The following is a 26,754-nucleotide window of genomic DNA, read 5'->3' as shown; positions in this document are numbered from 1 at the left end:
TACTGACAAAGGCTGTCAAACGGCTCGCAGCTTGGTGCTCACTGATTACAATTCAATTCTCAGACGTATTCAAATAGTAACGTTTTCAAATTTCCTTCACAAATTAAATGATGAGTAATAGCAATGATGAATAACATAGAGAACATGTCTAAATGTGAGTTAACAAGGAAAAAAGAACGAGACATTTTGGCAACACGACAGAAGTTCGAAAAAAGTCGGGACAGGAATTAAAAAGGAATGAACTGCACCGACTAAATTGGGACAATTAAAATTATTCATTATTTCAGACTTCCGTAGGCTACCTCTCTCCACATCAAACCCATTGTTTTATGCAAGAACGAAATTTAAATTCATGCAAAATCTAAAAATTATCCGATGTTATTTTCGTAGGTTCTTATATGTTCACATTATAATATTTCATAGTTCGATGGGGGGGGGGGGCATGGCCACTGTGGCTCCTCCCCTAGGCCTGGTTTTTGTGTTATTTATATTATCAATAAATAAGAGAGTGATAAGCTTGAGGATTAATTTCTCAGAAGAAACTGTTACAAGCATGGGAAATATTGTACGTAGAATGCTCTCGCTTTGTGTCCATCAGTTGTGGCTATTGCCTTGTAATCAGCAAGTCACGGATTGAATTTCCGGTGTGACTAGTCACGACCAACGTATTTGTTCTAAACTTCGTTTGTCCGAAAAATAATTTCTCTCGAACACTTTTTGTTCGTTGTAATATGATACTATCAATACTTTTTATAGTACTGTTTCATCCCTTTTGGTAGAGGTATGTGCCCCCATGTCCCTCCCGCTATATCCGCCAATGATGACACACCACATGCTCCGAGTCCAGGCGTCAGTGCAGAAAGTGCAGTCCAGGGTCAGGCACGTATCTAACAATATGTTTCGGGGGGGGGGTCAGAACCAGGTGTCTCAAAATAATAATAATAATATTTAAACTAAAATAATTATAATTATAATTAGTATTAATTAAAATATTCAAATAAAATAATGTTATATTTTATTACATGAATAAGTAAAAGGACGGTATACTAATAGTGATATAACAGCACGTATTCATTATCTAGCTTACGTGTAGTTAAGGTCGGCAAAATTTGTGACAAAGATGATGATGCCCTGGCAAGGAGATTTGAATATTGAATATAAAATTGAATAGAAATTATAGAATTGAATATAAAAAAAGGATGTTAGATACAGTTGACGAGAAGTAAAGTTCTTGGTGATATTTTATGAATGGTACTTTGTAAGTAGTAATAAATCTTGTGTAATCTTCTTTGGTATTGTCATTCAAAGTCGAATGAACATAATACTCGTATAATCCTTGCTTTCCATTGAGTTTGACGAAAGTGAATAACCCCCGATTAAACAAACACGTACATATTCATTATTTATTTTTAGTTATTTTATTATTTCTTTATTTTCATTACTTAATTTTTGTACTTTGTAAGTCTTTCGGGTGGGGAGGGGGGGGGGGTTCGGACCCTTCCTAAATACGTGCTTGTCCAGGGTGTACTACATGGAAGAGAGGTTGATATTTTAGGTGGTCACTCGTTACACCTCGGAACTTTTTTATTATTTTATATTTTAAAACTATTAACATTCGTCGTCATTATTGTCAGAGCTGGCCTGTTTTTAAAGTTGGTGTTGTTTTACAATTTGCCATTCACCATTGTAAGTGAAATTTAAATATTTGAGAGGCAGAGAGATAGGGAATAGGAAAGAAAGATAGACGAAGGCAGAGGGAAGGATAGACAGAAAGCATGGGTCGTCAGAAATTTTTGATTTGAATGAGGGGTCAGGGCGCTGACATGAAATTGAATATTATTATTAAAATAGCTATAATGAATATTATAAACTAACAACTACAAATACTTTTGTTGTTAAATGTTGTTATAACCTTGGCGAGATTTTTCCACACGATTCACCAGATTTGTGAATATATCTTGTTGGATAACTGTGTCTTCTTCATTTGTTTTACACTTCACACTTTAATATATTCAAATGCATATTAATGGTATTTTGTTATTAACTTGAAACACTTCGTTGAAGGAAAACCTTTGGAAGTTCGAGGGACATTTTACGTAAGTATTTAAGTTAATGATGACATAGACTGAATCTATGAAAAGTATTAGCGAAAATGTGTTACGTGGGTGACGCTTTAAAACTCTAGCAAAGTTTGACTTCATTGGTCTGTGAAGAATACTAATAATACTAATAATATTTGTCAGTGAAATATGCAAATTATATGCATTCAAAAACATTTAAATCTTCATGCAATTAAAAACAATAATAATTTCCAGATTGATTCAGATTGTTATTTACATGGAGTAGGAGGCCCGTAACCAGAATTTTATTTCGGGGCGGGGTGGCTCATACCGTATCAGGAACCCATATATAAAGGCGAAGAAGTCGGGGAGCTAGAATCCCTGAAGATGGATTTCTCAGAATATTACAAATTATTATACAAGATGTTCAAGGAAGTAAAATCAATTACCACTATACACTATTTAAAATAGATATTTATTGCTATACACGTTCACAAAATACTATGTAATATTTTATATCGAAGGGCTACTCGTGTATGCAAAAATAAATTACTTCCTTTTGTCTTCACTATACAGATCAAGATACGGTTTAATTGTGAGTTCAAGCGACAAACGCCATATCATCTTAGAAGAAGGATTACGATTACAATATATATGTTGCTTGACACTGGTAATAAACATTACAAATACAATGCAGGCCTCCCCCTCCCCTTGCCTAATGTTATCTAATATTTTTTCTTATGTTTTTACGTCAGTTCGATTGATACAATGGTTTGATGAAATTATGTTTAAAGCCGAGAGATGGCAGCACAACATTTCGGTGCAGGCTTGGATTCGTGTTTAAGTGTCATCTGGTGGGAGAAGCCTCAACTTCTTCCGAGCAAATGAGAAATGTGTGGGCTGTATTATAAACTTGCTCCCAAAGTAACTCAGACTCAGTTACTTTTACAGTAGTTTATTCTGAATAGGAGGTTCACATGTTCGTTTATTTATTTTGCGAAGCCATAATTTTACAAATTATTGGTGCTTGACGTTGTGGTGTGTTTGAGGTGTGTGTGTTGTGATACAGACAGACAGAGAGAGAGAGAGAGAGAGAGAGAGAGAGAGAGAGAGAGGCTTCCCTCCCTGACCACTAGGCCTGTCTCCGTGGTCTAGCGGTCAGCGTCACGCCCAGGATCGGTCCCTAGTCAAGGCATCGTCCCTATCATCATTCATGGAGTGTAAGGGCTGACCCTTTCGGGAAACACTCAAACGTCAACCTCTGTTTCACAAAATACACCCTGGACTGCGTTTTGCAGACTAACGATGCTCTGGCGTTTCTACTCACAGCCAGTATAGTCCTCTGTGGGGCTTGAATGTGCCTTCATCTCTTTCATCCCATCACCATTCATTCTCATCTTCGCAACCAGCCAAAGGTGGCAAATCTGATTCATCTTCGTGGCTTGCACAAGGGGTAGAAAACCGGCGTAAAATTTGCGAAATAGAAATAGAGATAGTCTGTGTGAGAAGGACATGAAGAGACACACAGAATAAGGATTTAATGTGAAAATGAGAACCAAGATCAATATAAATCCGAAGCATTTCCATTCATTTCCCATACATGTTTATTTTACCCTCAGAACGAGTCTTGGAATTTGTTTTATGCAACGAAAGAACAATAATTCATGAAAAATTCTCGTTAAAACTGAAACTACATGTAGAAACAAAAATTCTTGAAAATTTGCCAAAATTCGCACATGATTTTACACACGCCATGACCAAATACACAATGCGTAATAAAAATGACGGATCAGCTTTAAAATTCTTAGCTTCTGGAAATTAACAAGCGTTGAATGCTTGTTGGAAGTTTATCATGAGAGCTATGAACACTGTTTTCCTTCGTGTTCCGGTTGCAAGCAGTGGCGGTGATTGTGTTCTAAAACTAGGGGGACAAGGTGCCAAAACTGGGGGAGGGGAACAAGGAAAGTTTACTTTCCCTTGGTAGATAAAGTTTAGCATAGTGTGGGGGCAAAAGTGGCAAAAAGTGGGGGCAACTGTCCCTCCTCGCCCCCCTAATCGCCGTCACTGGTTGCAACTATATGTTATTTTAGACAGACTCTACAAATCCCTTCGCTCTTGAATTTTTCGTGTAAGTTTATTACTATATTATAATTTTATTTACTATCTGAGGCCTTGTTTTGATTCAAATCCTGAACCAAGCGACTTTGGGAAGTGGTAAAGGCGGCAGGGCTTGGTACTGATCGCACCATCTCTGTTATAGGCAGAGATCGTGATTGTGTGGAGCCCAATCCTTCACATTCAACTTTGTGATTTTAAAAATATTCATAATAGGCATTAACTTTACTGTTAAACTTTAGTTAGAATAAAATTGATTTTCTCTTGAAACTAATATGAGTATATACAGTCACGGCCACTTCTGGGTTGTAAGGATACAATTGACTTTCAATAGAATCGTTACCACCCAAGTGTACGTCACTGTACATGGTATGGGCTAACAATTAGCATAAAATTTTGATAAACATTAATCATATTACCTTTACCGTTATATTTCATGTAAAATACAGAAATTGTCATAATTTACGCCACTTTTCTACCACTTTGGTTAATAGCAGCGATGTAGGATCACACTGGCCCAGGGCCTTCCTCAGTAGCAAGATCGTGAGCCAGAAAATTGTCTGTATTTTCACATATGGAAGTACAGACCCAATGTAAACGGTCTCGCGTATTAGTGCTCATATTGTTTCATTTAAGTCCTATTCATGCACAGATATGTTAATCGGGACTGGACTTACACTTTAGAGTGCGACCAAACAGCTATGTGATTACACTGGGTATCGAACCCAGGATCTCTTGATTACAAGGTGACGACGTTATCACTACACCATCGGGAAGCCATACCTATAAATGCCATTTACTTTATAGTACCTTCCTAAAAATGATATATCTGCATATCATCTTCACCTGAGAACACTAGCTCATATGGTTTTTCCAGAGTTCTTTTTAGCTTTCATTTGCACAATTTTCTATTTTCTCAAAATTTTTGGAAGGAGCTGTAGCCCCGTCATATCCCCCTTGCGTGCGCCAGTGTCTTGAAAACGCAATGTAGAAGTTCTAATTTAAACAATATGTTCAGCCGAATACGTAATAGAAATTCATTGCCTCAACCAACGACGACAATTAAAGAACCAATAAGAACAAAGAAGACAAAATACCGTCTGTGAGTTCTTTACTTTGACTTAACTGTTGCCTCCGTCTCCATATAACATTTAGGTTCGTCGAGGATAAAAACCGACATGGATGACATGATTAATTATGTCGTTAATTTGTGATCAAAAGGAAACTTTGGATTGAAGCACAGAGCCGGCTCGCTTCAGAAATGGCAGGCTTTTGTTCGTCGGGAAATAAAGATGGCGTTTAAGACACTGCTCTGCCCTCTAGGCGTAATATTTAGCATTTTAATCACATAGTGATGACTCGTACCTCAGCAACCAAGTATAAAACGCCGACGTTACAAGAAATAAAAAGAAGCACCGGAATTTTAGAATTATTTTATTAAGCGAGCCCACCTCTTATTTCCACAGAGATACGATCGCAGCCGCCGCAAAGGACTATGGGCCATGTTTTGAGATTCAGTAGAGCAACCGGCTATCTTTCATTGCTTCTATAAGGTCCATTATTTCTGGGTGGAAGAATTTAAGGAAGGTGCCGCCATCTTCAAAGTCTTAAGGAGGGAAAAGGTGTGCATTGTCGACGCAGATTGATTGTAAGAATAAATATCTTAATGTAATCGCCGCATGTGATATTGGACACTTTTCAATTTAAACCGAGCCACGAAACAATTATTAATGCTAATTTCTTGCATTGGTAAACCTCCGTAGGCTTTCCAATAACGCAAACCAAGGTGCCTGCATACAGGTGGGTCAGTTGCTGGAAGAAAAGGGGCATTGGTTATCACGTCTGTATGAAGATTGTGCCGTCAGGACTATCGTACCTTTCGGAATTTTTAAAGGCATAAATATTTGAGATCTCCCCTTATATCTTGTGCGTTCAGAATATAAGAAATTGCAAGAACTTATTAATTTAAAATTTATTCCAAACGAAGACATTAGCATACAGGTCAGATTTCATAGTCTTCGTAACAGACTAGATTTTAGAGTAAAATATTGCATCTATTAGCAATCCGAACACCATAGGTTAATTTAGCTGTGAATTAATGAACAGTATCGTAGCAGCATTGCATAGCAGAGAGTTTTATTTATTTCGTGTTTTTCCATAATAGAGTTAATGTTGTAGAGACTTATCGATTTTGTCTCGTTGTGTGAATAAGGTCTCAGTCTCGTGTCGTTCTGTGGATGAAGGCTGTCTCATTTTTCGGTTTCGTCTTGTTCTGTGAAGGAGGAAGCCTGTCCAATTCTCGTTTATCTCATTCTGCGAATAGGGAACCTGTCTCATTCTCAGTTTTGTCTCGTTCTCTGAATGAAGAAGGTTGTCTCATTCTCGGTTTCGTCTCTTTCTGTGAATGAGGAAGGCTGTCTCATTGAGTTTCGTCTCGTTCTGCGAATGAGCAAGGTTGTTTCATTCTGTGAATGAGGAAGGTTGTCTCATTCTCAGTTTCGTCTCGTTCTGCGAATGAGAAAGGCTGTCTCATTCTCATATTTGTCTCGTTCTGCGAATGAAGAAGGTTGTCTCAATCTCGTTTTGCCTCGTTCTGTGAATGAGGAAGGCTGCCTCATTCTGAGTTTCGTCTCGTTTAGCGAATGAGGAATGTTGTCTATTCTCGGTTTCGTCTCGCTCTGTGAATAAGGAAGGTTGTCTCATTCTCAATTTCGTCCCGTTCCGTGCATGAGGAAGTCTGTCTCATTCACAGTTTCGTCTCGTTCTGTGAATGAGTAAGGTCTCATTCTCGGTTTGGTCTCGTTCTGCGAACGAGGAAGTCTGTCTCTTTCTCAGTTTCGTCTCGTTCTGTGAATGAGGAAGGTCTCATTCTCGGTCTCGTCTCTTGAAGAGGAGGCTTGTCTTGTGAATTGTTCGACATTGAAACAAGTAAGACAAGACTTTCGGCAGTGAGGTAAAGAACTCCTCGTACATCAATATGCAAAAACACAGAATTAAGCGAGAAGGGAGAGAGATAGATTGTTGAAAGAATCCCTGGCAAGCCAAGCAGAGGGAAAAGGCAACGAATGCATTGACAAGCAAAGGGTCCAAGCAGTTAATTGTTGAGATAACCTTGGGTCCTCGGCAACCATCAATCCTGCTACATCACCTCACTTCAGCACCGTCCCCTCTTTTATTCGTCTTTTTCTCTCCCAATATTTGGCCTTATCTTCAAACACTCTTACCCCTTTGGTTCCATCCCATCCGTAAGCGGGATCATCTTATTCCGGTCAGGCAAAAAGAACGGTCTTCGCTTCTTTATCTTTGGCCAAAGTTCTTTTACGAATAAGAAGAGGGTGGGGGAGAAAACTTGAGAACCTTTCCTCTCCCTTCGGTGAAATCTCCATTTCAGACCGACCAGTTTCCGTTTTCTGTTCTCCTGGTTCCGAAAATCCGTCATTCATACTTTTTTCTCTTTCGTTTTTCTTTTCTTTTTTCTTCTTCCTTCCCTTCCCCTCTTTTGAAAAATCGCCGGTTCGTTTTTTCTGAAATTCTCTTGACATCCGTGAGTGAATTCTTCTGTTTTGTTTACTAATGAACCATTCCGACATGGTTTCTTGTACCTGGATGAGTACGTATGCTAAAAGAGGCAGGTCGCAGCTTAAAGCAGAGTTGCCAGATTCTTTTTGTTAAAATATCAAGGTAGTGTGTGCTTGTACGGTATAATTTCATCCATTTCATTTTGTTGTGAGGAAACACTTCTAGCAGTAATGTCTATTAATTTGGTACGTTCGTAATGTGATTACTCAGTTATGATATTTCTATTTCATTTATTTTACTTCCCTTTTCTTCCTCTGATGTTAATCGCGACAATGCGGATGAATGATGAACCGATGAAATGGAAAATGGGACAAAGCAATGATACACCCTGAAACTTCTGGCTTCCTAGCGCGCTACGAGAGCATCGTGATTATATTCAGAAACCAACACATCTTCACATGACGAATTCTAAGTTCAACTTCTATAAATTCTGTTAGACCAAAGTTGGAATTGAACTTTTGATTTGGAGGCGTGGTGGTAACCATTGCTGCATCCTGCTGTATAGTGGGATGCACAAGTATTTCTAGGCAAATTGTCCATGACTATAATCACTAACCCTTCTGTTGCGTCCTACGTGTTTCTCAGGAATGGGTTTTTATGTATGCTTGTGCAGAGATTGTCAACAGTTCGTTTGGCGATTTTTTGTTGTCAATTCTTGAAGCTCTCGTTGCGTAAAACAAGGAAAATAAACATGCTGATATAAAATTTGCTTGGCAATACTTATGCATCCCACTGTACACCTGCTTCACTTCGTAAAGGACAGTTTGTTTCTTTATATAGTTTATTTGCGATAAGCCATAATCCCTATCTTTTCCTGGAATCTATTTTTTATTGTTATTAATGAACATGAGAAATCATTTAGAGGTCGTTTGACTCTTGATAATTTTAACAATTTGTATTTCGATTTAAGTTCTTCTAACTCGACTGCGTATTGGGTGCAGCCATTGTCACTTGCTGCAAGAGCAGAATATTCCAATGTGTCCTGCGATGTCGTTTTAAGTGTTCGGCATATTGTTCTTGAATGTGCCGCTTTTGATTTCCTCAGGCAAAATTTTCATCTTCCCAACTGTTAGTCATCCCTGTTGGGAGATGACAGTGGTTTAAGACATGTTTTTAGCTTTTTGCTAATAGCTGGTCTGTTCCACTGTCTGTGACGAAGTTTATTCTTACTTTTAAATGTATTGTGTTTGTCTTGTGCAGGTCCCTTTACAACCTTGCACTTTTAACCTTTCTCAAGGGGCTTCTTACACCCTTTTTTTTCAAACTTTTAAGTAAGAAGTTTAGTTAAGAGGATATTTCCCCGCACGCACTGAAGGGTACAAAATGGCCATGTGTGTGCCGACGCACCCAACAATTTTAATTCAATCAACCACTTGCGTTGCATTATTCTTGGAAGGCCTTAATCGAAGAAGGCATTCCTGAATTGTTCGTGCAATTTATAAAAGCTTCAAACCCATATGTCATAAAAAGTCATTTCCAAAAGATTAGGATTTTACAAAACCCAAACTGTACATGTGGCAATAAGGATGATATACATCAGCCCTGGCCCAAAACCATGGTAACGGTTGAAGTTTTTGCGTGCGATGACGTGTGACCGGCCAAGTGAATGCATCACTTCAATGTGAAGTCACGTGAAATGACAAAACGACATTGATGCAGTATGCAGATATTAAACACCAGAACAAGAACAATATCTAGATGAGGATGTGTACTAAAGGCTGTGGAAAAGGAGATGCGATAACCACTAACGCCGTCAAACGGTTGGGCGGGAACTTTACGTCACATACCATGAAGAAGTAATAGGATCTGAGCTGAATATGTCCTTTGCGATTAGTCCACTCAGAATTAGTTCACTTCATCAAATGATTTACTAAATCTCATCAATTTACGTTGTCGATTCATTATTTGAGGTTTTTTTTTGTTTAGGTTCAACATCTTCACCAAAGAGAAAATTATGCTCATTTCTTTGTTTTCCTTGACCCTGGATGTACAGGGTCAAGGAAGTCAGTAATAAGGTGTGTTATATACAGTGTACGTACAACTATAGATTGAATTGTATCGTCTCCAAATATGATGTATAAAGAAACAAACTGCCGGAGAACTAAGTGAGGTGAGTGCACAATTTTATATTACTATTATAGTGGAACCACAAGCAAAGAAACCTGCGCAGACTCGCGACTCCTGTGCACCGTACTCTAGTGTGGAGGGGAGGGGAAGAGTGGAGCATGCTCTCTTATAGTCCGAGTTGAACGGAAGAGGAGGAAGGTTCTTTTTCTTGTGGTCGCTCTTGTAAGTAAGGGGAACTGTGATTGGCCATTCATCTATTTTATCACTTCTTCATCATCTCAATTGACTTAAATGGCCGGAAGAGCAAAGTAAATTTATTAAATATAAATACAAACACGTACCGTTTAATAAATAACCAAAATGGAATGAAAAGTTCGCAGTTTGTATTTTTATTTCTTTATGTGAATATGTAGGGAAAAAGCGAGAGAGAATTGTACACCAATGGCAAAGAAATGGTAGGCGAAGTATTTACCAGTATTATACTCCCTACATTCCTGCTCATAATAAGGAGTCGAAGGCATCTTGCTTAAGGATTCTTCTTCGATGTAAACCTAAAAGTTGACTTTTCAGATTACGTACATAATCTTCTGGGCAGAAATGCGCACTGCAGATTCTAGCATTAGCATGATTCAAGTTAGCGTTTCCACACGAATCCAAAGCTCGGTGACCGAAGAATCCTTTTGAAAAACGTATAAAACGTATATATTATGTTCAACGTACTTGGAAGATGTATCTTGTGCTGAACTAAAATAAATAATAATAACAAGTGGTGTGCGGTATCTCGAAGTCGGGACCGGGATCGGAAAGAAAAATTCCGTCCCTATCCCGACTTCAGCAAATGACTTCCCTACTTTTCTGGATCCCGAGCAGTCGGGAAATACCGAATGGTCATTTTAAAACGGTATTAATTCTTGACGTTTTCTAGATTGCAAGTGTCTGGAACTTATCGGAAATTGTTAGTTTTCATTACAGAAATGCAAAGAAAATCACTTAAGGTGAAAATGAGAATTTGAGATTTCCCGACTAGTCGAGAAATTGCGAATATTTCCCGTCCCGAATGTCGGGATTTAAAAAAAAATCCCGTTCCGATCAATAATATTCTGTCCCGCATAACAATAAGTACCTATCTATATTTATTTTCAATTTGTCTGAAGCCACAAAATGTAAATGGGTGGAAATGCTCATTTGTGTACTCGATTTCGTGTGTTCAGTTTCTGGCATGGTTTCCTATCTGCATAGTGCAACACTAGAGCATAGATTTGGAATTCATTTCATGGATAAATTCACCTCTTACCGTCGTTTCGTCATAACGAGTAAACAACGGATTGGCCCAACCTATACTTCTAATAACCTTGATATACATTATGTCATGTTTGAGTGTAATAGGTACACACAAGAAAGAGAGACATTCTACATTCTACAATTCCTCTTTCACAGTGTTTGGAATTGTTGATTTGTGAACCTAACCTTACCGTTGGATATTGTTATATTTTTTTAGAAAATGTGGCTTAACAATTTAGTAAACAATATTTTTATTGATAGTTTTTATAACACTGTACTAAAAAATGTAACTTTATGTACAGTACATAGATAGATATGGGAAAAACTGCTAAGCGGTAATCCCAAATAAAAGGAAATAAATAAAGAAAAAATGAAAATTTCCAAACATACAAAAGATGCATTTACAGGTCCCACCTATATGTACTTCACCTTTCCTAAACTTGAAGGGGAAAGAATGGAATCATCAAGATTTCTATAATTATCACTGATTAGCTTAGAAGAAACCCAATATTTTCCTTATGCATCACAAAATAAATGTGAGCACATATCTAAAATAACATCTTTGGAATGTGCTTGAGGAAAGTTGGGAAATAGTTCATGTGTCACAAATCTTTGGTAAGAAACAAAGTATTTAACGATACTAGCCTTGTTATATGTACCTCTAGGTGTGAGAATTGCTTCTGTTGTTTTTTTTCTTTGTAGTACACTTGAGATAGTTAATTTCTTCTGATAAAATACTTTAAAATAACAAATTTAGATGTAACAGATAGCGCTTGGCAAAGTAGAAATCTTACAGTTCTGAAAATCATTATCTGTTTGATAACGTAAGATACAGTATGTCTGCGCAACAGTTGAAAGATGTTATTTATTAGATGCTTGGGTACGTGTAGTTAAATACCTTGTGATATAGCAAATCACTATTCGTGCTTATTCTTCATGTATCATCAAATCTATAATTGTTGCAAACGCACTAGAAATGGTAAAATTAACGATTGTAGCAGGATATCCACAATTGATGGTAATCCTGGATTAGTACTGATCGGCACTGTCGGATGTATAGTTCCGTAAGAATGTCTCAAAAATTGATTATTAGGCCTTATTTGGGGACTCATTCCTATCTAACCTATTCTCATGTTTATTGGACATGTGAAAAATTGTGTTCTACTATTACTAGTGAGTAGGTTAGGCAGACCAGCTTTCCGTTTTGTTATGTGGTGCATCCAAAGACATCGTAACTTCCTTAAAAAGGAATAAAATCAAGTTTTCAGATATCATATCGAGACCGAGACCATTTTAAATCTTATCTCGGAACCACCCGACCATTTCGCTATTTCCCCTTTGCACTGTAGCCGACCTCCGTGGCGGAGTGGTTATCACAGCGCGCTACGACGCCAGGGGTTCCTGGTTCGAATCTCGGTCTGAGCATGGGTGTTCTTTGTGTCTTTTCATTAATTTCATATCACTCATCCTCATCTTCGCGATTATTCAAAAGGCAGAAAAACGTAGTAAAATAAACCAAACCAATCAACACTTCGCACTGTAACAATTTATTTATTTATTAAACAAATGATGCCACAGAACATTGTTCCATTGAGGCATACATACATTTTGTGCATTACATATATTTGTGCGTAACATTAATTGTTTCACTAATTTCTATATACACGAACCCCTCACTCCTTTCTCCACTTATCCAGTAGGGCTCTTTTGAATGATTGCAGTGACATATTATTTATATCAACGCTCGGATCATTTTCTACCACTTCATTGTAATTTTTACCCATTTTCCACATCGGAGATATCTTTACATAGTTGGTTCAAGATTTTGGTACATGAAACAACCCGGGTTTCGGTCTGGTTCTCATTTGAGGTACACGATATTGTAATGCAGATACTAACCCCATATAGTCTATTTTGTTATTTACAATTTTATATAACGTGCTCATCAAATTTTGATTAAACCTTTCTTCAATTTTGTCAATGTTAAACTGCGATACAAGCTCATCAGAGTACGGAGTGCATTTAGGTTTTGTCTTTTTTGTACTTTGGATACCTCAATTTAGCCCCCTCCCCCCGCCTCATCTTTCCGCGCTTTTTCCTTAACACTTGATAGTTTAACGGATACAGTAACCAGGAATATTTACGGAAAGCGTTTCACGAACTTTTACATGGCACTGGCAACCCTGATTTTACCCTTTCACAAATGTGGTCCACCGATTCTCCTTGGTTTGCTTTCGAGGAGGAAAGATTCAGAAGAGCTGCCCCTCTGTTTCTTGTTTTCTTCTCAAGAGCACACGAAATAAGATTGGAGCTTCGTGCGCCCACATTAATCATATGAGGAGATAGCCATATTTCAGAACGCTCTGGTCATCACACCCCAACTTTTACACGGAGATACAAGGGTAGATAGTTTACCCTACCGGCTAACCCTTGCCGTTATCTTTCCCCCTTTACACTCCACCCCCACCCTGTGGGAAGGCCCCCTTGTTATCTGAAAATAATATAATGTTCCTCTATCCTCAACGAATTGATTAGGAGGTCTGCCCGTTGTGTGAAGTCGGTTCTTATAAAAGTTGCTATTTCCTCCGAATGGACTGCTCCACACTTTGTTCGAGGCTAGTTCCTGGCCGCGCTGTTCTCCGCAGTGTAGTGGTTAACACATCGCTCTGTTGAGCCAGGAATTGTTCTATTTTTGTTAATTATTCCAGCATGGGCGTCGCCATAATTTGGAGGGGGGGCAGGTCACACACAAAACTTTACTACCAGAAATAACAAGAATTATTATCATGATTATGATTAATATAATACAATAAAAAGTTATCGTAAAGTAATAAAAATAAATTTTGTTCCAAATTATTTATTATTGTCGTCGGGGAGACTTGTCTACTCGATCCACCATATGAGTGAATATATAACACAATTGTTCTTTGTTATCTTTTTACATTTCATACAGGTAGTGTCCTGAAATGCAGTTATTCTATTATGTTATAAACTTTAACACGCGCCAGGAAAATGCTTTAGAAGTTGCGGCGAAAATTTAGTCATAAAATTTGTGTTGTATGAGCTCTCACATACAAACTCTAATTTTTTAAATTTTGGAACCATTTCTTCTGTTCGAATACTAACTGAACGTTTGTGTTATTAACAAATAAAAAAAACTCTCTGCTTTTTTGTAACTTGAAATGATCGATGCCAATTTCCAAAGGGGCTCGACGGGCCGAATCGACGCCCGTGGTCCAGCACAAGATCAAATCATGGGTTGAACACATGTATGCGATACAGTTGAAATAAACAACGACATCGATATTACTATTACGACATAATCAGAGTTTTCGGTCTAATTCCAAGAAAATTTTAAAGAAACTTGCGCGTATCTACACTAACAAAATAATTATGCCGAAATCACACATTAACCGACCATTCATTAACTAGAAATGAACGTCTAAAAGGTGTCTCTCTATTCCGGATTACATAATGTGTCACATGATGATTAATTTTTCCAACAGTTCTGAACAGAATCAATCTTGCCTATCCATCCATCCAATATATAGCTAGCTATATCCAGTAACCCACTGACTCACTGACATAAATATTCTCCATTACGATGCCTCAAGAAATTGTCTCAAAACAATGAGAAAATTTAAAATATCACACACTTTGCCCCTTTCTTAAGGGTGAAAATGTCCTTCTTTGACGTCCCCAGCAACGTCCGTCTTCAGATTCGAAAAGTAACATTTTTTTCCTTATACTTTATCCCCGAGTTCAACAATAACGCAAATGGACTCCCCGATGGCGTAGTGGTATCTCCGCCGCCTTGTAATTAAGGGATCCCGGGCTCGATACCCGGTGGAATCACATAGTGATTCGGATTCTACGTACTTTAAACTGTAGGTCCAGTCGCGATTACCCTTACTGTGCATAAAGTGGACTTAAAACACCAACTCAACCAATCAAACAATATCGCAAATGATTGAATTCCAAATTAGAAACCGTGCATTAGAGTCCCTGGATGTATGACTTGACGTCATATACGAGTACTCGCGACTGCCATTTTGTAGGTAAATTTCAGCTCTCCATAAGGAGAATGGATCGCGAGTACTCGTATATGACGTCAAGTCCTACATCCAGGGACTCTATCGTGCATCAAACAAAAGCGACATCTGCATACTAGGGATGGCCAAACGGATCCGGATCCGAAAAATCTGGATCCATTCGGATCCGGATCCGGATCCAAAAGTTACGGATCTGGATCCGGATCCGAAAATTCCGGATCCGGATCCGGGTCTGAAAGTTTCGGATCTGGATCCGGATCCGAGAGTTCCGGATCTGGATCCGGGTCCGAGAGTTCCGGATCCGAGAGTTTCGTATCTCAATCCCATTATAATATTACCACACCTTAAAAGGTATTATGATCTTCGATTACAAAAAAAAATTTCATTACTTAGTCCTACAAGAATTTTTTTCAAGTGTTGTTCCTAAAATACTTTGCTACGCATCGGCTAACACACTCGTGCACAAATGTCCGAAGTGATTTTGTAAATGCCATTGAAACGAATATGTATTCATTCGAATGTATTGGAAATGAAAACACACATAAATGTGAGACATTCCATTCCTGGATGAAACCTTTAACACATATAACAAGATAGAAATGTTATACAAAAATTATACAATTGTTCTACAGTTACAGTTTTACAAATTAAAATAAAACATTATAATACATGCAGTGTTATATAATTACAAAGTGTAAGACTAACAATGGAGGTTATCTGAGTGTCCCCTTCCGATTTCCATGAAACCTCGCAGGTGTATAGAGGAGCCCAAAGGAAGAAATACGTGTTTTTTGTTTCGGCTAAAAAACTGTTTTAGGGGGCAAAACCCCCCTCAAATATCAAAATGAGGAGAAATTTAAGTGGGCATTTGACCCCTGTGTCCCCCTCCGATTTCCATGAAACTTGGCAGGTGTATAAACGGGTCCAAAAGAAGAAATACGTGTTTTTTTTTGTTTCGGCTAAAAATCTGTTCTAGGGGGCAACCTCCCCTCAACTGTCAAGATGAGGACAAATTGAAGTGGGGATCTGACCCCTGTGTCCCCCTCCGATTTTCATGAAACTTTGATTCGCAGGTGTATAGAGGGGCCCAAAGGAAGAAATACGTGTTTTTTTTTATTTCGGCTAAAAAAACTGTTTTAGGGGGCAAAACCAGCCTCAAATGTCAAGATGAGGACAAATTGACGTGGGGATCTGACCCCTGTGTCCCCCTCCGATTCCCATGAATTTGACAGGTGTATAGAGAGACCCTATGCACCCTGTTTCTTCCTATGCCATATTTACGTGGTTTCGGGGTCAGATCCTCACTTCAATTTCTCCTCATCTTGACATTTGAGGGGGGGGGGGGGCTCTATACACCTGCCAAGTTTCATGGAAATCGGAGGGGGAGACTTAGACCTCCCTTGTAAGTGTATTAATTAATTACAAATCGCGCACGGGCGCACACACACTATATATATATGTGTATGTATGTATATTATATATATATATGTATATTAGCAGGTAACAATATGTTATAAGCACATTCTTACTTTCCAAAGAAGCACATGTGGGATGGCAAAACGGATCCGGATCCGAAAGTTCTGGATCCGGATCCGAAAGTACCGGATCCGGATCCGGATCCGAAAAATTTTAGGATCCCGGAACCAACCGGATCCGGATTTCGGATCCGCCAGGATCCGGATCTGGCCATCCTAGTACGATTCAGTCCAGAGATTACATAAACAGACGTGGCTGTTTTAATTAAATGTTTAGAGATGTAACACTGTCGTGTTTGTATGTTTGTTGTTCATCATGGAAACGCACGTTGCTAGGGAACTTACTGAAAGGTGATTTTAACCCCGAAAATGAGTGAGTGATACTTGAATTTTCGCATTTCAATATATGAGCGTCAAAATTTATTGCAGATACAAGGTAGGAATATGACAAAAGCCGTAAATATTGCTTTTCGAGTTTGGTGTTGCTTTTGAATTCCTTCACATGTAAAATCTATTGTGAAACTGACAGTATTTACCCAGTATATTATTGAGAAATATATGTACAATAATATTTTAAGTATTTTTGTATAATGTTAGAGCATGCACACACACTATGTTAGGTTTATTTATTTATTTATTTTATTTCCTTCAACAGAGAAATTTTCTCCTTTTACAGAAGGTAGCCAATAAAAATAGAAATAAAAATAGAAATACATAAACAAGAGAAACACATAATATAATACAGTGAGACATAAGACAGGTAGAACACATACGCAAATATAATGTAATATAAATTACTAAACTATACTATAGAATCATATAACACTCAATAACACTCAATTAGCAATTTAGAAGCGCTTCACCCAATATAATTTATGTCATAAACACTTGTCTTAATATTTTTTTTGTACTCATTGATTGAGATACTAAAATCAAGATTAGACTGCAATATAGATATTTTGTTGTATGCAAAGGACATTCTAAATAATGGCGAATTCTTGAATCTTTCTGTTTTAGGAATATCATAAGACATCAATTGCCGCAGCCTTAAGCCACATTTCTTTCCATTGAAACATATCTTTTGGAGAAAAGTAGGGTTATCTATGATGCCAGTCATTGTTTTGTACAGAAATATTTGTTGTGTTATTTCCCTTCTATTAATAAGACTTTCGTAATTAAACTCATTAAGTAGGTCATTGTATGATAAGTTATTATAGTATGATGGTACATTATACTTTTTGTAATACAAATATCTTAAAAATCGTTTTTGAATTCTTTCAATTACCAACTCCTGGGATTTATAATATGTAAACCAAACATTAGAACCATATTCAAGCTTACTTCTAACTAATGCATTATACAAGAGAGAAATACTGTCTACATTAGTTAGATTCCTCGTATTTCTTATAAGAAAACCTAATGATCTAAATGCATTGTTTACCATGTATGATACATGTTTGTTAAACATCATATTACGAACCATAATAATGCCTAGGTCCTTAATAAAATTTATTCTTTCAAGCTCTTCTCCACACATAAAATAGGAGATTTTAGAGGTATTTATTTTACTTGATAACTCCATAAAAGAACACTTCTTGATATTAAAATTGTCATTGTTTATACTCCACTCATACACCATATCTAAATCTCTTTGAAGTTTCCTAATGTCTCCATCATTATTAATTTGTTTATAAATCTTTATGTCATCAGCATACATGAGACATTTAGAATATTCAATTTGTAATGGTAGGTCATTTATAAACAATACAAAAAGTAGTGGACCAAGATTCGATCCTTGTGGTACACCTGACTTCACAATATATTCAAACGACTTCGATTGTCTATAGGTTACATATTGTTTTCGACCATTAAGATATGAGGCCATGAGAGCCAGAAAATCACTAGTCAACCCGAAACTTGAAAGTTTGCGTAATAAAATATTGTGATTAATTGAATCAAAAGCCTTAGCAAAATCAAGATAGATCGTATGTATAGGTAATCGATTTTGAAATGCTGCATGAACATCTTGAACAAAATTAATTAAATTTGTTGTTGTTGACCTTCCAGGAATGAAACCATGTTGATTTTCATTTATGTAACATTTACTGTGATTCCAGATTCTTGTGTACAATACTTGCTCTAATATTTTGGCGGGCGCACAGAGAATTACTACAGGTCTATAATTTTCTATTTTACAGTTGTCTCCTGACTTAAAAATTGGGCAAACTCGAGTTGTTTTCCAGATATTCGGAAAAGTTTGATATTTTAGAACTAAATTGTATATAAAACAGAGTGGCTTCTTTAGTATCTGCACATGCCTTTAATAAATAGGGTGGAATTTTATCAGGACCACTAGTTCTCTTAGGTTTCAATTTCTTTACAGCATCAAAATATTCTTTATCAGTAATTATATGATTTGATATAGAATATGATACATTCATTTTAACATCATCATGAATATCATATGAGCTTATACCTTTCGCATATACAGATTTGAAAAAAGACGCAAAACTATTTGCTACACTTTGACTTGTTTCCAATTTTCTATTTTCAAAAACCATAGTCTGTTTAGTACAGTTATATCTCCCTCTTTTATTTTGTATAAAGTTCCAGAAAGATCTTGTATTATTTTTAATATTTTCTTCGGTTTCTTTAACATACCTAGAATAAGCCCTTCGTACCATTGTTTTAACTATTTTTCTTGTTTCTTTATATAACATGTTATTTTCTTCAATGCATTTCATGGATTTCCCAGTGTCTTTCATACATTTCCTATAATACTCTTTTAATTTTAATGTTTCTATAATCTCTTTTGTAAACCAACAGGGATATTTATTATTCCTGTAAAATTTTCTTTTTGGTATAGTTGAGTCAAATACAAAATTTATTCTATCATAAAATAAATTAATAGCTGTTTCCACATCCTTTAATTTATATAGAGAATTCCAATCTGTATCGCGCAGCATTTCATACAATTTTGGGAAATTAGCCTTACAAAAATTATAATCCAATACCACTTCATTTTTTGTATTATTTCCTCTTTTTCTTAGATTTAATTTCATAATTAGAGCTGGATGGTGTAGATCTTCTTTAACAAGGGGTAGATCCTCTTTACTTACTACCATAGTACTATCATCATTAGTTAGTACTAAGTCTAATGTTCTATTGTTAACATTTCGAACATCATTAATAGAGTGTAAGGAGTACAAATTCAAAAAATTTTCTAATGCTCTATAACAAGGCCCCCCTTTTTGAAGTTCGTATGAAGAATCAATTATTAATGGGAGATTGAAATCCCCAGCAATTATTACATTACTACCTTGCAATTCTTCGTTATTTTCAAAGAAATCGTAAAATGCTGTGTATTGATCAATACCACTGTTTGGTGTGAAATATACGGTAACTATATAATAAACTACATTTTTTAGATTTACTTTGACACATAAAGAATCAAAATTATCGTGCAGAATAATATTCTTAGACATAATATTTTGCTTAATTGCTATAAGTACTCCACCACCTCTATTCCTATCTAATCTATCATGACGATAAATTCTATAATTATCAGTAAATAACTCATTGCTATATACACCTTTATGTAGCCAAGTTTCAGTAATAATAATTATATCATATTCATTTGCAATGTTATTTACATAGAATTGTTGTATCTTTGTGTTGAGCCCCCTTACATTTTGATAGTAAATTGTGACATTCTCAGAATTCGCCATTACATTAACTTCTCCACGTCTTCAATTGTTTTCAGGTTCTAAACTTTTGAAACAAGGTAACGCACTCACTTGTTTCCCTCCCCCTCCAATACTACATGCTGACATTAAGAGCATTGAAGAACCCATCTCTAACTTGAGATCCCTGAACGGGGTGGTTAGCACAGCCAGGGGACCCGAATTCGTGGCCAAAATTTTGACAAGTGTACTAAGGTAACCAATATCATTCCAGTTCTTTTTAATTTTTTTTTATTTTTTGAAATTTGCAGGAAACCATTGATTGTTTGATTGATTTCCTTTATTTTACTTCGCTTCTTGTACCATTTTTTGGCAAATTTGCGAAGATGGGGCTGATTGATGATGATATGATGAAATTGATGAATGGACACTCACAAACATCCATGCCAAGTCCAGGATTCGAACCCAGTACCCCTGGCGTGGTAGCGTTTGCAGGAAACCATTATCCTCCTTATTTTTCCAACTCTCCCTTACATGTATAATTAAAGAATATACCAGAAAATGGACAATTTACTGGACTATTCTTATATCTTAGAGTTTATGTATTTTGGGAGTTACTAACGAATTGAATTTGGCTGAGGCAATAATTATTATCTAATGTAGAGTTTACAGTTTTATGTAAATCATTCAAAATATTTCGCCTATTAGAAAGGCTCTTAAAATTAAATTCTTGCAATAAATTTGTATATGCTCCATTTTGTTGTTTATGTAATAAAAATATCTCGAGATTTGTTCTATATTACTTCCACGATATTTCCATGCGATTTGTACACTGGTGAATGGAAACATATTTAAGCCTACTTCTTACAATACTGTTGTATAGGGTCTTGAAACAATGTATAATATGAAATTCTTATCGTTTGTTACAGCAAAACCGAATCATTTTTATGCGTTATTAACTCCTGAGATATGGAGTTTAAACGTTAAGGCAGAATCAACACCACCAATAAATATATCGTTGAATTTGTCAAATTTCCATATACAGAATCATTCGCGAAGGCAATGGCGTGACAAAGAATTTAATTCGAGAGGCTATAACCGCAAGCAAAGTGGCGTGTTTTCTTTACTTAATAGTCTGTGCATATTTTTTATGGACATTCAAACCCCACCATTCCCCTGCTGGACACGCCACTGGCCAAGACAACAACCCAAGTCAGTTATTACAACAAGTTGTAGGTTTTTCTTTACGACGCGTTTTACCGAGCTCAATTGATAAGTCTTTGCATATCCGAAAAGATAAAGTACATACGCTATGAAATACTCTCTGGTTTATTGTGATCAGTTGTACCATTTCTTGTTGTAATTTATTGTCGATTTGACGTTAATGTGCGTACATAATGTATTCGGTTCCAGATGTGATTTATATTTAGACCCTATTCCCTTTGGTTCAATGAACATTGTGAAGTGCTACATGCGATGATATATGGCGTACAAGTAGAAACAAATGATCGGATTTCCAACCCGTTAAGGTCATAGCACCTTAGGGGTGAAAGCAAGCCTTAGGTCGCCAACCCCTCTTGATTTGTCGTCTTCAACCAATCCCTCAAGGCAGAACATCTTTAGATTGCTGACGAATGAATTATTTGGCTGCTAGAGAATGCAGTTCACGTGTGGATTTATGTGCTGAGTGATTTTTCTATAACCGGTGATCCTGTTCCAAGTCGAAACGAATCACGGTGATTTTAAGGAACTTCTCATTTGAAAGTTCCATTCCTTGTTGTGTGCTAAATAAAAAACTTTCTGTGGTGCGATGTTGCTGATTTCAGATTCACACCGAATTCATTTAATGTATACAGCGTTATTGAAAATGAAGTCCTAAACACTAAACGTTTATTTTAATTCATTTGAATTGAATTTACTCTTGTTTCTGGGCGAGGTTCAGCTGTTACTGGTCTTCCACCTAACCCCAATACTACAGCCGAGATCCGTGGCGGAGTGGCTAGCACAGGGCGCTACCATGCCAGGGGTCCCGAGTTCGAATCTCGACCTGGGTGTTCTTTGTGAGTGTCTTTTCATCAATTTCAGCATATCATCACTCATTCTAATCTTCGCGATTAGCCAAAAGTGGCAGAAAATCGAAGTAAAATAAACTAAGTCAATCAATCAATAGGGGAACGGCGGGCGGTATGGCCCTCTTAAGGAAAATATCATAAAATCTATAAAAAACTAAGAGAATCATGTAAAATTGTGCAATACAATTTTTTGAAGCATTGGTTTTATATACATACTGAAAAATTAATTTTTATGTGTGAAATAAAAGATTAGTGTCAATTTTAGTTTATATCTGCATTTATGATAAACTTCTCAGTGTCGGGTGGTATGGCCCACAAGTTGAAAAGAGGAATTAAGTGAGACGAAACATATTTTTGAGCACTAAATTGTTTATTTTAATCACTTAATAGTTTACGTAGTTGGTAATACGGGGTTTTAACTTTTAATTATTATTTATTAAAGCCTATTGCTCGCATTAGACTAGTGGACTCAGGTTTTCTATAGGCTATTTCAGGATGCCTTTTCATGAACGCTAAATAAAAACCTTTACCTGCCGTTTTCTTTTCTTTATTGAGTTGATGTGGCAGTTTCAAACTTTCTGCTAAATCAAAGGAGAGTGTTAAGAATTCATTACTCGACAATGGCATTAACCGACCATCCAAGTTTTTCATATGCGTGACCAGCTTGTTGTTGTACATTTCGTTGAAAGTTGGTTTAAAACCACCCTGTTGAGGTTTCATTTCTAACTCTGGTTTAGTTTTAACACTATGAAGTTTTCTGCGTAAAGTAGTTCTTGGTACATTATGCCGTTCTGCCGAGGTCTCTAATTTCATGTCATTATTTGGCCCATGCCACCCGACTTCAGTATGGGCCATACTGCCCAACCGAGATCGTTAAGGAAGAAAATGGCTCTTAAGCAAACGAACAAACGTTACTGTTTGAAACTCATAGGACATATTCTAGACATAGTACACAGTAATAATAGTGTATGTGGTATTTTGCATTGCTATCTTCAATACAGAAAGCCCTAAAACTTAGTCGAGACAGCACGCCGAGAGCTACGAAGCAAATAAAATTAAATATCTTCTAACAGACTGCACTGTCAACAGCCTTCTCTTTGCACATGGCGGACAGACACTAGCGTCACGTAAGTAGTACTGTACGGTGTTACTACCTTGCATCAAATCCTGAAAAAACTCAGTGGGCCGTGCCGCCCGCCGGGCCATACTGCCCTCCGTTCCCCTACATATTATTATTTAAGTAATTATGATTAGTACCCACGTGGCATATGGCAGCTACACAATAAACAGAGCTGTAAGTAAAGTTCCCTGTACACTTTGCACTATACCATGAAGGCCCCCCCACACATTCTCGATCTCGACCATTTTCGAAAGTGATGTGATGAACACCACCTTTACTTCGCAGGGTTTCCTCCAAGTACCTAATCATGCAGTGAACTTGGTCCGTGCTTTATCCGGTGGTTAGCATCACTGGTAGCTGCGAACAAACATGGCTGTGTCATCAGAAGATCGATCTCCACCAGGGGCGCGTCAAGTATCTGAACGCTCAGCAAGCAACGTGATGCCTCAGCTACTTGACGGCCAAATAAGCGTTGTTCGGCAAGAGCTGCAACAGAACAGCTGTTGTCTGCTTCTATTGAAATCAAATGGTCTAACGCCCACTACAAGGAAACGCGTGGAACCGAAGCGCGGAATTTCCGTGACAGAAGTCTGCAGGTTATCTTAAAGGTTATTGCCCACCGGTACGCCGGAAACGCTCTTGTTGCGTTATGTTGCCGCGTTTCTCCGCGTCTCAGTGGGCGTTAAGCTCTATGCGGGGATAAGGCCGTAAAAATTCCGACCTTAGATCATCCGGGTCTCCCTAGACCTACTAGATCTGATGTACTCTACACGTTGTGTAAGTTTGGCGTTTGGCGGCATTGTACAGCAACACCCTGTGTGTATAGTTACAATTCGTATTGGGTTGGAAAGGGTCTGTGACGTGAAAAAGGATTGGAGACCATTAGTTTAGTTTTGGATGTTCAATTTATTTTTTTCTATCTTGTTTTTGTAATTAAAAAACAATAGATGTCTGTGTTACAATATTTTTTGTCTCTCTTCCAGCCCCAGTCGAGTCGCTCCGTGTTCTATTTCGAAGCCTGAGGATCTCGAAACCTTCCAGGATGGCTTAATTGATCCGGGGTAAGTGCAGAAAAGATCCTGTAGATTCCTTTTGCAAGTTAAAAAAAGAGAGAGAAAAAAGTTAAATCTGTTTTGAGAGCACGCATACTGTGAATTCCAGACATAGTTATCTCAGTTAGGAGCGAGAGGAAAGCCAATAGAGGAATCTTCAATTCCCTTTTCGCCCTTGTCGGAGCATCTTTTCTCCCGCGACATAAAAATAATTAGGAACGAGACGCGATCGGAAGGTTTAGCTCGGGAACCCCGATAGGAGACAATCACATTCAATCAATCAGCGTTCCCTTATCGCCGTATCGGCGGACTACGATGAACCGATCAGCACTTGATCCACGGACCAAATTAGTCAAAGCGGAAATCAAGATCGGTCTGCGTGGAATTTCCACTCCTTTATCAGATTTTCTTTTCTCCATGTTCCATGACGAAAATCTCCTAATCTTAACGATAGGCTAAGTTATTGTTTGGCGTGTGTCGGGCATCATTCTTTCGGGAACAGATCGGAATCTGGTTGGAACACTTCTGGTGACAAGATCTTGTGTTTGGCAACCCTGGGTGACTAACCTGCAATCTCATGTAGGCAATAGAAGAGGGAAAGTATTTAAATAAGCAATGCACAGTAGATTCCAAAAATTGTGCCCCAACGATCCGAAATAATGCTCAATTTTATTTTACACTATTGTTGCGTTATTCGAATTTACATCGTACATATATGGTTTACGCTCCACATATTCTGGAATGTACTTCAGTTTACTTCTATATAAGGATCCATCAAACACTTTTGATGGTGACTGTACAAGTGTATTAACTTCAGCGAAAAGGAAAAGAAGGGAAAAGGTGGGGGGTTAACATACAAAGATAGGTAAAGACGGTTAGATAGACACTTTACAGTAGAGAGAGAAACGGTTAGATGACGGAGAGATAGATAAACGATAAGAGAGAGGTTTGAGATTACCTTGGTAGAAGCATAGAGAAAATTATTTTAGGCTAAACTGTTCTGTATCCCATTATTAATACATAATATAGTTCTTACTATAATGTCAATAAAAGAAGGCAATCTAAGTACAGTTTTAGTATTGTATATTCATAGTTATTAGTATTAGCCATGTATGATCATGCAATTTTAAATGTTAGCATTGGAAACCCCATAAAAGTACTTTGTGGTGTTGCGAAAGTATGAATTTAGATTTAGTGGTACGCCTGTCCGAAAGTTTGAGAACACCTGGTGTAAATGATAGACCAGATGCACATAAATCAAGTTTGTGTTAAGTCCACTTTATGCACAGCTAGGTTAATCGGGACTGGGCCAACAGTCTAAAGTTGGATCGGAACTAGTGTGCCTCCACTAGGTATCAGACTTGGAACCTCCTGATAGAAGTCGTCGACCTTACAACCGCACCATCGGGAAGACTAACACAAATGGAGGAACAAAGGTACTGATAGAGAGGATGCGCAGAAATAGAGTAACTGAAAGAGAGAGATAGATAGAGAGAGAGAGAGAGAGAGAGAGACATAGAATGGGATAGTAGATTAATAACCATAGATAGCGTCAAACAGAAATTCAAACATCATCCTGGGCCTTCCCCATGGCGCAGTGGTAGCGTCATTGCCTTGTAATCGAGGGGTCCCGGGTTCGATACTCGGTGGAGGCACAAGTGGTTCGGATCCCACTTTAAACTGTAGGTCCAGTCCCGATTAGCCTTACTGTGCATAAAGTGGACTTAAAACAGCACCTTAAACCAGCAACTCAAACTCAAACATCATCCATACAATAGGTCCATTTGTCAGTGTGTTCATATGTTTTGGCTCTTTTATTGAACGTGTAAAGATGCTGGTACATTAGCGAATTCCCAAGATATCTACAATACTTTGTAAAGTATTTCCTTGTTGAACATGTCAAAGGTGGATTCCAAGAGGGACTCTAGTGCGCAAAAATTAAGTAATCAATCATTTCGTGGATAAGAAACTGTTCGAGATAAGAAACGACAAGTTATCGTTTCGCAAACAATAAAAAATCCTTCCTGTAAGCCCAAAGACGCTTTCGAGTATCATTCGGCACCAGTAGAAATGTGCTGGGCCTTTGTTGTTGTTTCTAGTGTGGGAATACCTGCCATGTTTGGGGGTGTCACTGGGTTGTATTCTAGGTGGGGCACATGCCAGTTGGTTCCTATTTTAAATTTTAGATCCACTGTCAT

General features: G+C 37.5%; 1 long non-coding RNA gene across 1 annotated transcript in view; it reads left to right on the top strand.

The window, feature by feature from the left end:
* Window positions 1–24,485: 24,485 nt before the first annotated feature.
* Window positions 24,486–26,754, top strand: part of LOC145997605 (uncharacterized) — a 166,260-nt gene continuing 163,991 nt past the window's right edge. Inside the window, exon 1 of the long non-coding RNA XR_014443010.1 lies at window positions 24,486–24,565. This is a non-coding gene — a long non-coding RNA (uncharacterized LOC145997605). The remainder of the gene's footprint in view (window positions 24,566–26,754) is intronic.

This window comes from Lepisma saccharinum, chromosome 1 (genome assembly GCF_977018435.1).
Source record: "Lepisma saccharinum chromosome 1, izLepSacc3.1, whole genome shotgun sequence".
Taxonomy (NCBI): Eukaryota; Metazoa; Arthropoda; class Insecta; order Zygentoma; family Lepismatidae; genus Lepisma; species Lepisma saccharinum.
Note: the sequence above shows the minus strand (reverse complement) of the source record. Positions and strands in the feature narration are given on the sequence as shown.